This window comes from Phymastichus coffea, unplaced genomic scaffold, assembly GCF_024137745.1.
Source record: "Phymastichus coffea isolate CEN01 unplaced genomic scaffold, Cenicafe_Pcof_1.1 PCOF00004, whole genome shotgun sequence".
In the NCBI taxonomy this organism is placed as follows: Eukaryota; Metazoa; Arthropoda; class Insecta; order Hymenoptera; family Eulophidae; genus Phymastichus; species Phymastichus coffea.
This window is the reverse complement of record NW_026706815.1, coordinates 576,463-589,183: the sequence shown is the minus strand read 5'-3', so window position 1 is coordinate 589,183 and position 12,721 is coordinate 576,463. Positions and strand designations below refer to the sequence as shown.

Sequence of the window (12,721 nt, the reverse complement as noted above, 5' to 3'; positions counted from 1 at the left end):
GGACCGCACCCAACGAATGGCAAAACAGAAAGCAACATAAGGCAAACAGAGTTAATAAACAAAGCAAAAGAGAGGAATTACAAGGGAAAACAGCTGATAGAAATTATAGAAGGGTTCATAATATCACTGAAGCAGAGTAATGACCAGAGTAACGCGCTATGCATTATAATTAAAAATCTATAGGAAAAGCTGGAGCAAAAGAAAAAGAACGGCGAGCAACTGACAGAGACAATCAAAAAGCATGTCAAAGATAGGTACGAGCAAGAGAAATACGGCATAAAACCTAGTTTGGAAGAGCTGGAAGAGAAATGTAGAAAAATAGAGAAAAGGTCGGAAAAACTATTGCAAACGACAAATGCAGTGAAGGCAAGAAGGCAGGGGACAAAGAGCAAGTAAGAACAATGGGAAACGGAGAAATGGACGCGAGCAAGCAGGATGATCACGGGGATGAAGTTACTATTGAAGGGTGCCAGGAAAAGAGACCGGATACACTAACCAAAGGTGAATATGAATACGAATTATGGGAAAGAAAAGCCAGGAATACTAATATATTTATGAGGAGAGTGAGAACCTGCGGAAGAGGATCGAGGAAAGAAATGTTGAAGCTGTTCTACGACGTCTTAGGCGAAAGAGTAAGAATAAAGAAAATAACGTCACTCAACGGAGGAATTGTAATAACAGTAAGTAGCCTGCAAAATAAAATGAAAATCATAGAATACAAAACAGTCTTTGAAGATATGGGAATATAGATGGAAGAAGAGCGAACATATAGAGAACTAAAAGTACAGGAATGGATAAATGGAATAGCACGAAGAGAACAAAAAAAAGGAAGTCAAGCGCGCACGGGATATCTAAAAATCAAGATAGACGGCCAACTTTACATATGGGACGAGAAGCAAGGTAACTTACAAGTAGTACAACCAGGACAAAGGATGTTTTTTCGGCAGGACCAAAACGCGGACAAAAATAAACAGTGGGCGGAGAGTAGTGGGCAACAGCGAGTAAAAAAAGACGAACATCAGCGAGCGGGAGACACCAAGGAATGATAGCTCACAGACAAATAATAGGCAGCAAGAGACAGACGGAGAGCAGGCGGGAACGAGCATCAACGAGAGACAACGACGAGGAATGAAAGAGCAGAAGAAAGAAGAGGTCAACAGCGCACGGGATATAGAGGAGTAACGTGGAACATAGCGGGGGCGAGCAATATAGATAAATGTCAGAGATTTCTAGGCGGGATGAACATAATTATATTGCAGGAAACATGGGTAGAAAAAAAGGGAGAGGAAGTTTTTGTGAATAAATTAGATAAAAATTATCAGTGGGGGACTAAAGCAGCTATTAGAAAACATAAAGCAGGGAGAGCGAGCGGGGAAATGCTAGTTGGAATTAGGAAAATTTTTGCAAATGAAATTAAAATAAGAGAATAGGAATACGGGCTGATAATTCAAAAAATCAATTTACATTTTGGAAAAGTAAACTTAATAGCGGTATACAATAACGGGAGAATAAAAGATTTTTTAAAAAATTTACAAGACTCAATAGATGACAGCATAAGCAAAGGCAATAATTTCATATTAGCGGGGGATTCTAATGTAAGGATAGGTCAAAAATAAGTGTATAGAGGGCCATATAGATTGTTGGAAAATGAGAAACGTAATAGAGACGACAAAAAGCTATTAGAAAAGAAAAAATATAATTCGATAATAAAAAAACTACTTCTATTGGGGATACTCGGGCGTCCGTACTGGACTTGGTAATAGAAGAAGGAATAGGGAGTAATGAACTAATAAGTGATTTAAGAATATCAATGCGAACAGAGTTGGATCACCTACCAATTGTTTTCGATATTCTAGGAGGTAGGGACATAGAAAGCGAATGAGTACAAGCAAATATAGAGAAAAGGAAATTTTTGAAATGGAGGATGGATTAAATGAAACAGTATAAAGATCAGATGGAAGAAAAATGGGTAAACGTAGTAGTGGAAGGATATAGTACGCAGAAAAAATGGAACCTAATGATGAATAATATAAAAATCGTAGCAGCGAACTTGGATATGTTAAACGTAAGAAACGGAAAAAGAAATGAACGGAGCAAGGGTCGGTTTATAAACGAACAGAAAAAATTAGTATGGAGAAGCTTGAATAAATGGCTAAAAACCAAGTCGCTTGTCGATAGGAATATTTGGAGAAAAGAGAAAACGGAATTGAATGAATTGATAGCTAGAAAATTAAGAGAGCAACACAAAAAAATATGAACAAATGGAAAAATGCAGAGATATGACAGAGTTTTGGAAGATAGTTAATAGACGAAGACCGAGAAAAGTGAATAAAGGGAACATGATTACCAAGGACGCGTAGTTAGAGCATTTTAGTATGCTTCTAGATGTAACAAACGCAGTAGAGGCGGGAAGCAGACGGAAGAGGAAGAAGATAGAACGGAGGAATTGGAGAACGAAGACGAGTTGCTAAACGGTTACATAAGTATGATTGAAATGAGAGAAACTTTATGCGTAATGAAAACGGAAAGGCGGCGGGGGAGGACGGAGTCGCGATTGAATTCATAAAATACTTACCAGAGACGTGCTTGGGAAATGTATGCACGATATTGAACGAACTTTGAGAAAAAAGTGAAATAATTAAGGGATGGGAGATAGCCAGAATCTATCCAATCTACAAGGCAGGAGAGGAAGACGAAGCAAAAAGTTACAGGGGCGTTTCCTTAGTAGATGCCGGGTATAAACTATTGACTAAAATAATGTCAAATAGAATAAAAACTTAGATGGAAAAAAATAAAATCTCTAGAGAATGCCAAACGGGATTTAGGAGCAACAGAGGAACGTGCGATCATATTTTCACTTTAAATAGTATAATTAGGAATATATTAAATAGAAAAGGAGGATCTTTGTATTTAGCGTTCATCGATTATAAAACCACACATGACATGCTTAAAAGAGAGATAATATACGAGAAAATAAAGGACGTAGGAATAAAGGGCAAAATGTTTAATATGATACGAACCATATACAATGTGTAGATTAACGAAATTATCACAAACCAAGGAATAATGAAGGAATTTAGAACAACTAAAGGATTAAAATAAGGATGCTCGATAAGTTGTATTTTATTCTGCTTGAACCTAGACGACAGCAACGTAATTTTGAGGAGAGGAATGAAAGTATACTGTCTAAAATTTGCAGACGATATCGTGATAATGTCAAAAGAAAGGGAAAAGTTAGTAGAGATGTTGAAGGGACTAGAAAGGTTTAGCGATCGGAATGAAATAGAGGTAAACACGAGCAAAACCAAGACATTAATATGCACGACTGGGAAAGTGGAGAAGAATGAAAAATTATTATACAAGAGAGAGGAATTAGGAATATTTAGGATTGTAGTTTACGCAAAAAACACGTACGCGACAAATACTAAAAGAATGGCAGAAAAAGTAAGTCAGCTAATCAGCGCAGCATATACTATTATAAATATATAGTATATTTCCGAAGGTATTTATTACACTAAATCTGAATTTGGCTTTAGAATGGATCCGTCACTTAAGGTTTTTGATATGCTAATCTAAAAGTGCAAAAATCACATTTATTTGCTATGTCCAAGGTTATGTAACACTGTGAATAAATTTGTTTTCGAAAAACCAGTAAAATCATCACAAAGCAGCACTTTTGTCCTTTAAATTCTATTTTTTTTTATTAGAGACACGATGGATCAATTAGTTTTTAAAAAATTTAAGAGATGACTAACAAAGCATCACGACTTATGTTGCAACAGTAAGTGTCGATTCTAAATAGAGTACTGTCAAAGTTATAGGCAGATCCATCATGTGGGTCCTCTGTGATCGTCGATCAAAGTCAACATCTTTTGAGCTTGAGCAAAACTACAAGGAGGGTGCGGGGGGGGGGGGGGTCAATAAGTCTTCACAACAAGAAGGAAAAAAAAGTTTTGCGTATGTATTTTTTTTTTATTTTTCAACATAATCTCCTTGAAGGTCGATACATTTCATTAAACGGCCTTCCAGTTTTTTTAAGCCATCAGAAAAATATGATTTCTGAAAACCCTCAAAATAGGCATTTGTTTCGGGGATAACTTCTTCATTCGACGTGAATCGTTGTTCGGCAAGCTATTTTTTGAGGTTAGGAAATAAGAAAAAGTCACTGGGAGCTAAATCAGGCGAATATGGTGGATGGTAAGTTGATTCGAACTTTAAATCGTTAATTTATGCCATCGAAACTGCACACATGTGAACTCGAGCATTGTCTTGAAGAAAGAGGCATTTTTTTTTGTTCAAGTGAGGATGTTTTTCTCTGATTTTTTCTTTCAGCTAACCTAATAATAACGCATAATATTGTCCAGTGATCTTCTGGCCCTTTTCCAAGTAGTCGATGTAAATGATTCCATACGTATCCCAGAAAAACGTGGCCATAATCTTGCCAGCTAACTTTACTGTCTTTGCCTTCTTTGGGGCTGGTTCTCCTGCGGTAATCCATTGTTTGGACTGTTTTTTGGTTTCAAGAGTGTACTGGTGTACCCATATTTCATCTACAGTTACGAGTCGACGCCAAAAGTCTTCCAGATTACGACGTATACGTGCCAAAAGAGTCTCAGAGATGACCGCGCGGGTTCGTTTGTTTTCAACAGTGAGCAAACGCGGCACCCATCTTGCTAATATATTTTCATCCTCAATTTTTCATGTAAAATTGAAATGATTGTATCCTTTGATACCCCATGTGGCCTCAACTAATTTTCGCAATTTTAATATTCTATCACTCAACACCATATCGTGGATTTTGTTGATTATTTCGGGCGTATTCACTTCTACGGGGCGTTCTGAACGAGGTGCATCTTTTGTTGTTATACGGCTGCGTTTAAATTCATTTACCCAGTTATAAACAGTCTTAAACACAGGGGCAGACTTGCCATGAACGGCGTTCAACTCAACTGTCATTTCTTTTGTTGTAAGGCCTTTCAAATGAAAATGTCTTATTAGGCCAAGCAATATGTATTTTTTTATGGCTTAAAATAGTACAGTTAACGACTAGTGCTATCGTCTAGATTTTTTTGCGCCCTTTAATTTGGTATACTTTTAAACTCTGAAATATTGTCAGAACGTTTGTTAATTAACAAATATATGAGAAAAATTAATTTTTTTTTGTCATTTCGTTATATCATTGAAAATAATAAAGCAACAATTACGGTATAAATATGAAAGTTGTAGGTAATTGGATAACGAAGAGAGTGAGCCGTCGCGTGACTTTATAACATTATTGGAAGCCGAGAAAATGTGGAAAAACGATGAAATTTTCATTTTTTTTATAAAATTTATATCTCCGTCGGTTTTTAACTTGGAGAGCCGAGATTTAGAACTATAGTAGCTGGGTATGCAAACTTGCAAGTGCGCGAAACCCTGATTCTGTGCAACATTTTTTTTTGGCGCAATTATCTTTTAAACAATTTAAGGCAAAAAATTCGGACAAGTCTCTACTAAAATTGGACAGTTTAATTTTCATTTTGACAACTGTTTCGAAAACTATACATTTTTCAATAAAGTGCTTTTCAAAAACGCGGAAGTTCAACGTTTTCAGCAGAGCGCATCGGAATAGTCGAGTGGTGGGGGGACCATCAGCGAAGGAGAACGGCGCATATATCGTAATACATGTGCCGCGCTTGCGGCTGGTGTATATTTTTATTGAATTTCATAACTTTGGCGATAATTAATTAAATAATATTTTATTAATTGTTAATAAAATAATAGTTTATTAATTGTTAATAAAATAATATTTTATTAATTGTGAATAAAATAATATTTTATTAATTGTGAATAAAATAATATTTTATTAATTGTTAATAAAATAATATTTTATTAATTGTGAATAAAATAATCATGACAAAAATAACAATGAATTTTATTCATTGTTAATAAAATAATGTTTTATTAACAATTATTTATATGATGATAATCATTCATTCTCCGAATATTTTATACATTCCTCCAAATATTATATTGTATACAACGTATTGTCTTGGCGACCTTGGCGTCCTATTATAGCGTCTATTTGTATTATCTCTCTGTTGGTTCATTAGTGTATCTATTTATCTCTCTTTCCCCCTTCCATTTCGCTTTCCCTTTCCTGTTTTTAAGTCGGTCCATCGGTCTGTATATATATATATATCCCCCTTCTCTTTCTTTCTCCCTTTCCTCTCATTTCTTAGTCGGGTCCAGCTGCCTTTGGAATGCGAGGAAGCGAATCAGTGCTAACGGTCGCTTTTTCGTAGTCGTTAGATTTTTCTGAGCTATATCCACCACGTGGCGTGTGCCCTGTTCAAGTTTAAAACGAACTGTGTTGCGAAAATTTTATTAAAAAATTGTGTTCCGCTATTTGGAAAAGGAAGCGTCGACGGCCGTTTTTCTCAGTCAGAGTTTGGAGCTGTTTCCATCACGTGGCGTGTGAAAATGGAATCGAACGAAAGTGGATTGAATGAAATGAGTGGTGCAGAAGAGTCCTACGACGACAGGTAAATATATGAACAATATTTTACACGTGTTCTAATTTATAAATAATTTATATATACCTGACTGTAATTTTAACTATTGTTTTTTTAAATATTGTTTTTTTATTTAGTCATGAAGACGAATCTTGCGGTGATGGTGATATTGAGCGAGTACACTAAGCGTCCACGTCTGATAATACAAGGTAAATTTTTTTTTAATAGTTTTATATATGTTTGAGTGAAGCCAATTTTTTTTAATATTACGATTTAAAAATATGACGCGTCTCACGACTATGTATCCCCATTCGTTGTCTATTTATTGTTCGCTTGATAAGTCGGCTACATTTTCAATAATCCTCCTTTAATTGTATGAAACTTTTGATTTCAATTCGCTATACTACAAGTAGACGGCGGGTGGTGGTGGTGGGGGAAGTCGTCCCGCGCGCTTGAAAAAAGAGAAAGCACAAGTTAAAACCGAGGCGCTCGGCAAAATGCATGATGACACTAGTAATTTATAAATAAAAAATTTCACGATTAACATTAACATAAAAATGTTGTTTTCAGCTACTCCAAAGCCGCATCAGAACGAAAAGACACACAATTGGATGACAATTGTATGTTGTGCGACAAGCCAATCACTGCACCATGCAAAACATGTACTGTCAAGAAACGTGGCATCGAGACTTTAATCCAGGCGAGTATGAAGAGAAAAGATAAAAAAGATGTTGTTGAAGGATCTCACGGAGATAACCGTGCATCAAGTTTGCAGAGTGATGTATGCGAGAGATACTAATATAAAATTAGCTTTGCAAACCTCAAAAGAATCGTGGCGACACGATAGAGAATGTATAGAAGAAGGAAGAATTTTTGATTTTTCTAAGAATTGCTTTTTCTGTTCGAAGAATATTGTCTCGAGATTAGAGATTAGGGGTCTGTCGAAACAATTGATAGTTGATAGTATTTAAGAGCAACTGAACATTTATCCGAAAACAGAATCAAATAAACTAATTCACGCACGGCTGAATCCGTTGAAAAATTTCGACGATAATTATTACATAGATAACAAAATATATTACCATGTTATCTGCCAGAATAAGTTTTATTTATACAGGACAAATAATGCTAAGGGTAAACCAATTAGCGAGGATATGTCTAGTATAGTTAAGTTTATTATTGATCGAATCATTCAGAACGGCGACGAAGAGTGTCAATTTTCAATGAGAGATATGATTAAAAAGTACACGGAACTACATGGAAAAAGTAATTTACCTAGAGTAGACCGAATAGAAAATCAGTTACTTGAGCATTTTGGAGATGAAATTGTTATACATCATTCAAATAACGATAGGCTTATCTGCTTGAAGAGAACATTAGGTAAATGTCTTGAAGAAAATTGGTATACCCAAAGACAAAATAGTAAGAAAAATGAAAAAAAAGAATCGTAGAAATGGCGGCCCATATAATCCTTCAAGACATCCGCGCGATGGAATTTGATTTAAGTAATTATAATTCGCCTTCTGATTTTCTCAACAATGTAAACGCCGATATACCTGAATCGCTTAGGGTATTTTTAGATATAATTATTAAGACTCATAAACGTAAACCGAAAAATGATTCCATAAACAAGTGGGATAACAGAGTTATAACATCAGCACATATTTTAATGTCGTCTGTTAGGCCGAGATCATTTTGCTCGCCCATATTGTTAGGTTTGTCGAGTATGATGCACACAAAATTTGCAGCAAGAGGGTTGATAGATTGTTTGAGTAACATAGGCCTTTGCGCATCATATGCAGAAACTGTTCGTTTTGAATCTTCCATCGTAAATAATCCAGAAACGTTTGACATAATTGAAGACTCATATTTACAATTTGTTTATGATAACGCGGATCATAATACGGCTACTATCGATGGAAAGAATACTTTTCATTATATGGGGGGGAATAATATGCGTAACACCATCAACATCCGTTACTTGCAAAAGCCAAATTGCTCGGCTCAAAGGAGAATTGCCAAAAATAAATATTGACAGAACGTCGGGATTTATTCCATTAACTAATTTTAAAAGTAGTCGCCCTTTCAACTTAAATACCGAGACAGTTCGTGATTGGAAAGATCTTGACGTTGATTTTTCGTTTAAAATTAAACCATTAGACATTTTGTATTTTTTCGGGAAGCATAGCGAGCCTACAAAAACGTCAAATTGGCAAGGATTTATGAACAAATACCATAATTATAATAATGAATTTTGTACATCAAAAGTGATCCCAATACCTTTTATTAAAGCGCCGCCCAGTAATCACACTACAATATTAACTGCTTTAATAGATGCGAGACTGAGAGCAAATAAAAATAATCAAATTCACTGCTTCGTGACCTTTGACTTGCCTCTTTACATGAAGGCGAATGAAGTCCTTGCTTCGATTGATCCCGTAAAGGATAACTATAATTTGTTATCGGTTATAATTAGACTCGGTGGTTTTCATCTTCTCATGTCTTTTCTCGGTGCGATAAATACGATCATGAAAGGAAGCGGCCTTCAAGAGGCATTTTACACGATTTATGCGGAATTGTCGGCAGATAAGGCATTAACGGGTCACGCTTACTCAAGGGCTGTAAGAGACCATCTTTTAGTTCAAGCTGCTTTAGGATCGATTATTTTTTCAACTATTGAGCTTACTCATGACGAGAAAAATTATTTACAAAATGGGCTACAAAAAATAGGAGAAGAGAACATAAATGATTATTTATTGGATCCATTAATAGAAAATATTAAAAAGAAGTTTATTGCTGCTGTTTGTAAAATTGAAAGTCGTGGCCCCACTGCCCAATTACGGATAGTCTATTTTAAATTAATATCCTTATTGTGTCGATACGTTGACGCTGAGAGATCAGCTAACTTTAATTCACATATTCAATCTGTAGTGCTTATGATACCGTTTTTTTTTTGCGTCGGGCCATCATTTATACGCGAAAGCGTGCCTACTATATGCACAACAGATGTTAAATTTAGAAAATATTATGGATGTAATTGAATATGACAAATTTTGCACTCAAGGGTATTTCACAATTAGGCGTTCAAACAGATTTTGGTCGGGGATTTGGTCGGACATGATAATCGAACAGGTCCTTATGCGCGCAATGAAATGCAGTGGTGGATTAACCCACGGTCGCGGGTTAACCGAAAGTGTTATTACGAAATGGATTCTATCGCGAGTCGCGGTGTTAGAAGTCGGTAATGCAATGGAATCATTTTGTAATGTAACGTTTTCATCTTCCGAACAGCACGTAGATAATCGCGTTTCGCGTATGTCAAGAGATGCCAATGATTTACAAAAAATATTTGATTATTTTAATATGTACGAGCCTTTTCCAGACACTGATAAAATCATTGGCATTTATTCCGGCGTTATTGGCGAATTGAATGTTAATTGTTACAGGGCTTTTGATATTGGCAAAGAGTTCATGGACGCGACTTCCAATAAAGTATTTAGCGGCAGCCAATTCAACAATGAAAAACGCTGACAACGAAGATGTATACATTTCTCCATTACTCATTTTTCAAAAAATAACGCTCAATATAGAAACAAAAAAGATATAAACGAGTACGCAAGCTCGTATGAACTCTCACCAATTCCGTTATCACTATTTGACGAAAACGGCATGCGCAAAACAAAAAAATCGGAATTTTTTAAAAATTTTGAAATGTCAGACGCGCTCGCTAATCCCGATACTCCACTTATTCATGTACTCGATGGCGGGTTTTTAATCCATAAAATTGTATGACCTTCTCACTTAAAAATATGTGAAATCATAGATAAATACGTGACGTACGTAAAAATGCATTGCTCTCCAAATAGTTTCATTGTTTTCGACGGCTATCCCGACGATGAATCAATGTCAACTAAATCAGTTGAACGTTCTCGAAGGCAAGCTAAAAGCATCGGTCGCGATATAGCATTTGACATGAATACAACGATTGCGGTGAACCAAAAATTATTTATCAGTAATGAGAGAAATAAAGCAAGACTTATTAGTATGCTTTCTTATAGTTTGAGTAGAGCGGGTTTTAGATGTAAGATTGTGCCGGAAGATGCTGATGGGTTAATCGTAACCACTGCGATAGAGGAAGCGCGTGCAAATTTAAATAGTACGGTGTTGATAGTCGGGCAAGACACCGACTTATTAGTTATTTTCTCGCAACTTGCAGAAAACTTTAGTAATATATATTATATTCTTCTCCAGAGAAATAAAATGTTCGACATCATCCGAATTATGTAATAGTAATAGCTTCAAATATAGAATATTACAAAGAATAATTGCCTTTTTACATGCCTTTTGCGGGTGCGACACGACTTCAGCATTTTATAATATTGGCAAAAATAAATTAATAGATTCCTTGGAACCAGAACGGTTGCTAGAATTGGCCTTAAAATTTTATAACGCTAATTCCACTCATGAGCAAATTTCAAGGGCAGCTTTTGAAATAATAATAGGATCATATAGCAGCAAAGCCGAAAAAAAAATTATAGCGAAAGCGAATACATTCACATTATGTGACTTAAGATATCTTCATTGTAGTAAAGCTAAGACAAAATCGAAATTCGCATTAGAAAAATTGCCTCCGACAGAAGGAGCCGCTAAGCAACACGCTTTCCGTATCTTTTATCAGATGCAGAATTGGGTCGGTAATTGTAAATTACAAGCAACCGATTGGGGTTGGCACATAAAAAATAATCGTTTGGTACCAATAGGTACAACTGATCCGTCAATTCCAATAAAATTACATAATCATATTTCCTGCTCGTGCAGTAAAAAGGGTTGTGTAGACAATGCCTGCAGCTGTAGAAAGAACGGATTAAGGTGTTCTAATTTATGCACTAATTGCCAAGAAGACACGTGCATAAATTTAGACGTTAATGAAAAATTTGTTGTACCCGCGAGCGAGTGTATGGAGGATGAATCGCAAAATCAAGATTGCATGGATAAAAATATAGAAAATGATTTTCATAATTATGTAATGAACAAATATTTAATAGATATGAATAGTTATGATGAAACGATAGAGTATATTGCGTCGTTAGATCTTGATGATGATGAAAATGTTGAATTGAATCGTGCGAAAAAAATTAGATTAATATAAATGCATATTATTATTATTATGAATTATTATAAATTATAACATTATATGTATGCGCATCTATAGTGTATAAAAATATGTATAATGTATGTATTATCAGAAAAGTTATTTATTTTTGTTTATTATACGAAAAATAAGTTTTTTTATTTACATTTATAAATTCAATAAACTTTTTATAAAGTGACTGTTATCATTATTTCTTATAATGAAATTCAATAAAAATATACGCCAGCCGCAAGCGCGGCACATGTATATGCGCCGTTCTCCTTCGCTGATGGTCCCCCCACCACTCGACTATTCCGATGCGCTCGGCCGAAAACGTTGAACTTCCGCGTTTTTGAAAGGCATTTTACAATACTTTTTTTACTAAATCAGAATATACATTTTGAAGCGAAAAATGTATAGTTTTCGAAACTGTTTTCAAAATGAAAATTAAACTGTCCGATTTTAGTAGAGACTTGTCCGAATTTTTTGCCTTAAATTGTTTAAAAGATAATTGCGCGGAAAAAAAATGTTGCACAGAATCATGGTTTCGCGCACTTGCAAGTATGCATACCCAGCTACTATAGTTCCAAATCTCGGCTCTCCAAGCTAAAAACCGACGGAGATATAAATTTTATAAAAAAAATGAAAATTTCATCGTTTTTCCACATTTTCTCGGCTTCCAATAATGTTATAAAGTCACGCGACGGCTCACTCTCTTCGTTATCCAATTACCTACAACTTTCATATTTATACCGTAATTGTTGCTTTATTATTTTCAAAGATATAACGAAATGACAAAAAAAATTAATTTTTCGCATATATTTGTTAATTAACAAACGTTCTGACAATATTTCAGAGTTTAAAAGTATACCAAATTAAAGGGCGCAAAAAAATCTAGACGATAGCACTAGTCGTTACCTGTACTATTTTTTGTCGCGAAACCCTATGATTGAAAGCTAGGTTGCTTGGCCTATATCACCGCTCGAAACTCTGTTTTTCCATATTTCAAATAAACCAATAACTTTCTGTTCAACCAACGCTCACAAAAAACGACTAAATGAATCGAGCTGAAACTTTGTACGATATCTAATTAGTA

The 12,721-nt window shown here is 35.2% G+C and overlaps 1 protein-coding gene across 2 annotated transcripts in view; it reads left to right on the top strand.

The window, feature by feature from the left end:
- Window positions 1-12,721, top strand: part of LOC131666594 (prohibitin-2) — a 314,863-nt gene that overhangs the window by 67,054 nt on the left and 235,088 nt on the right. The window lies entirely within an intron of this gene.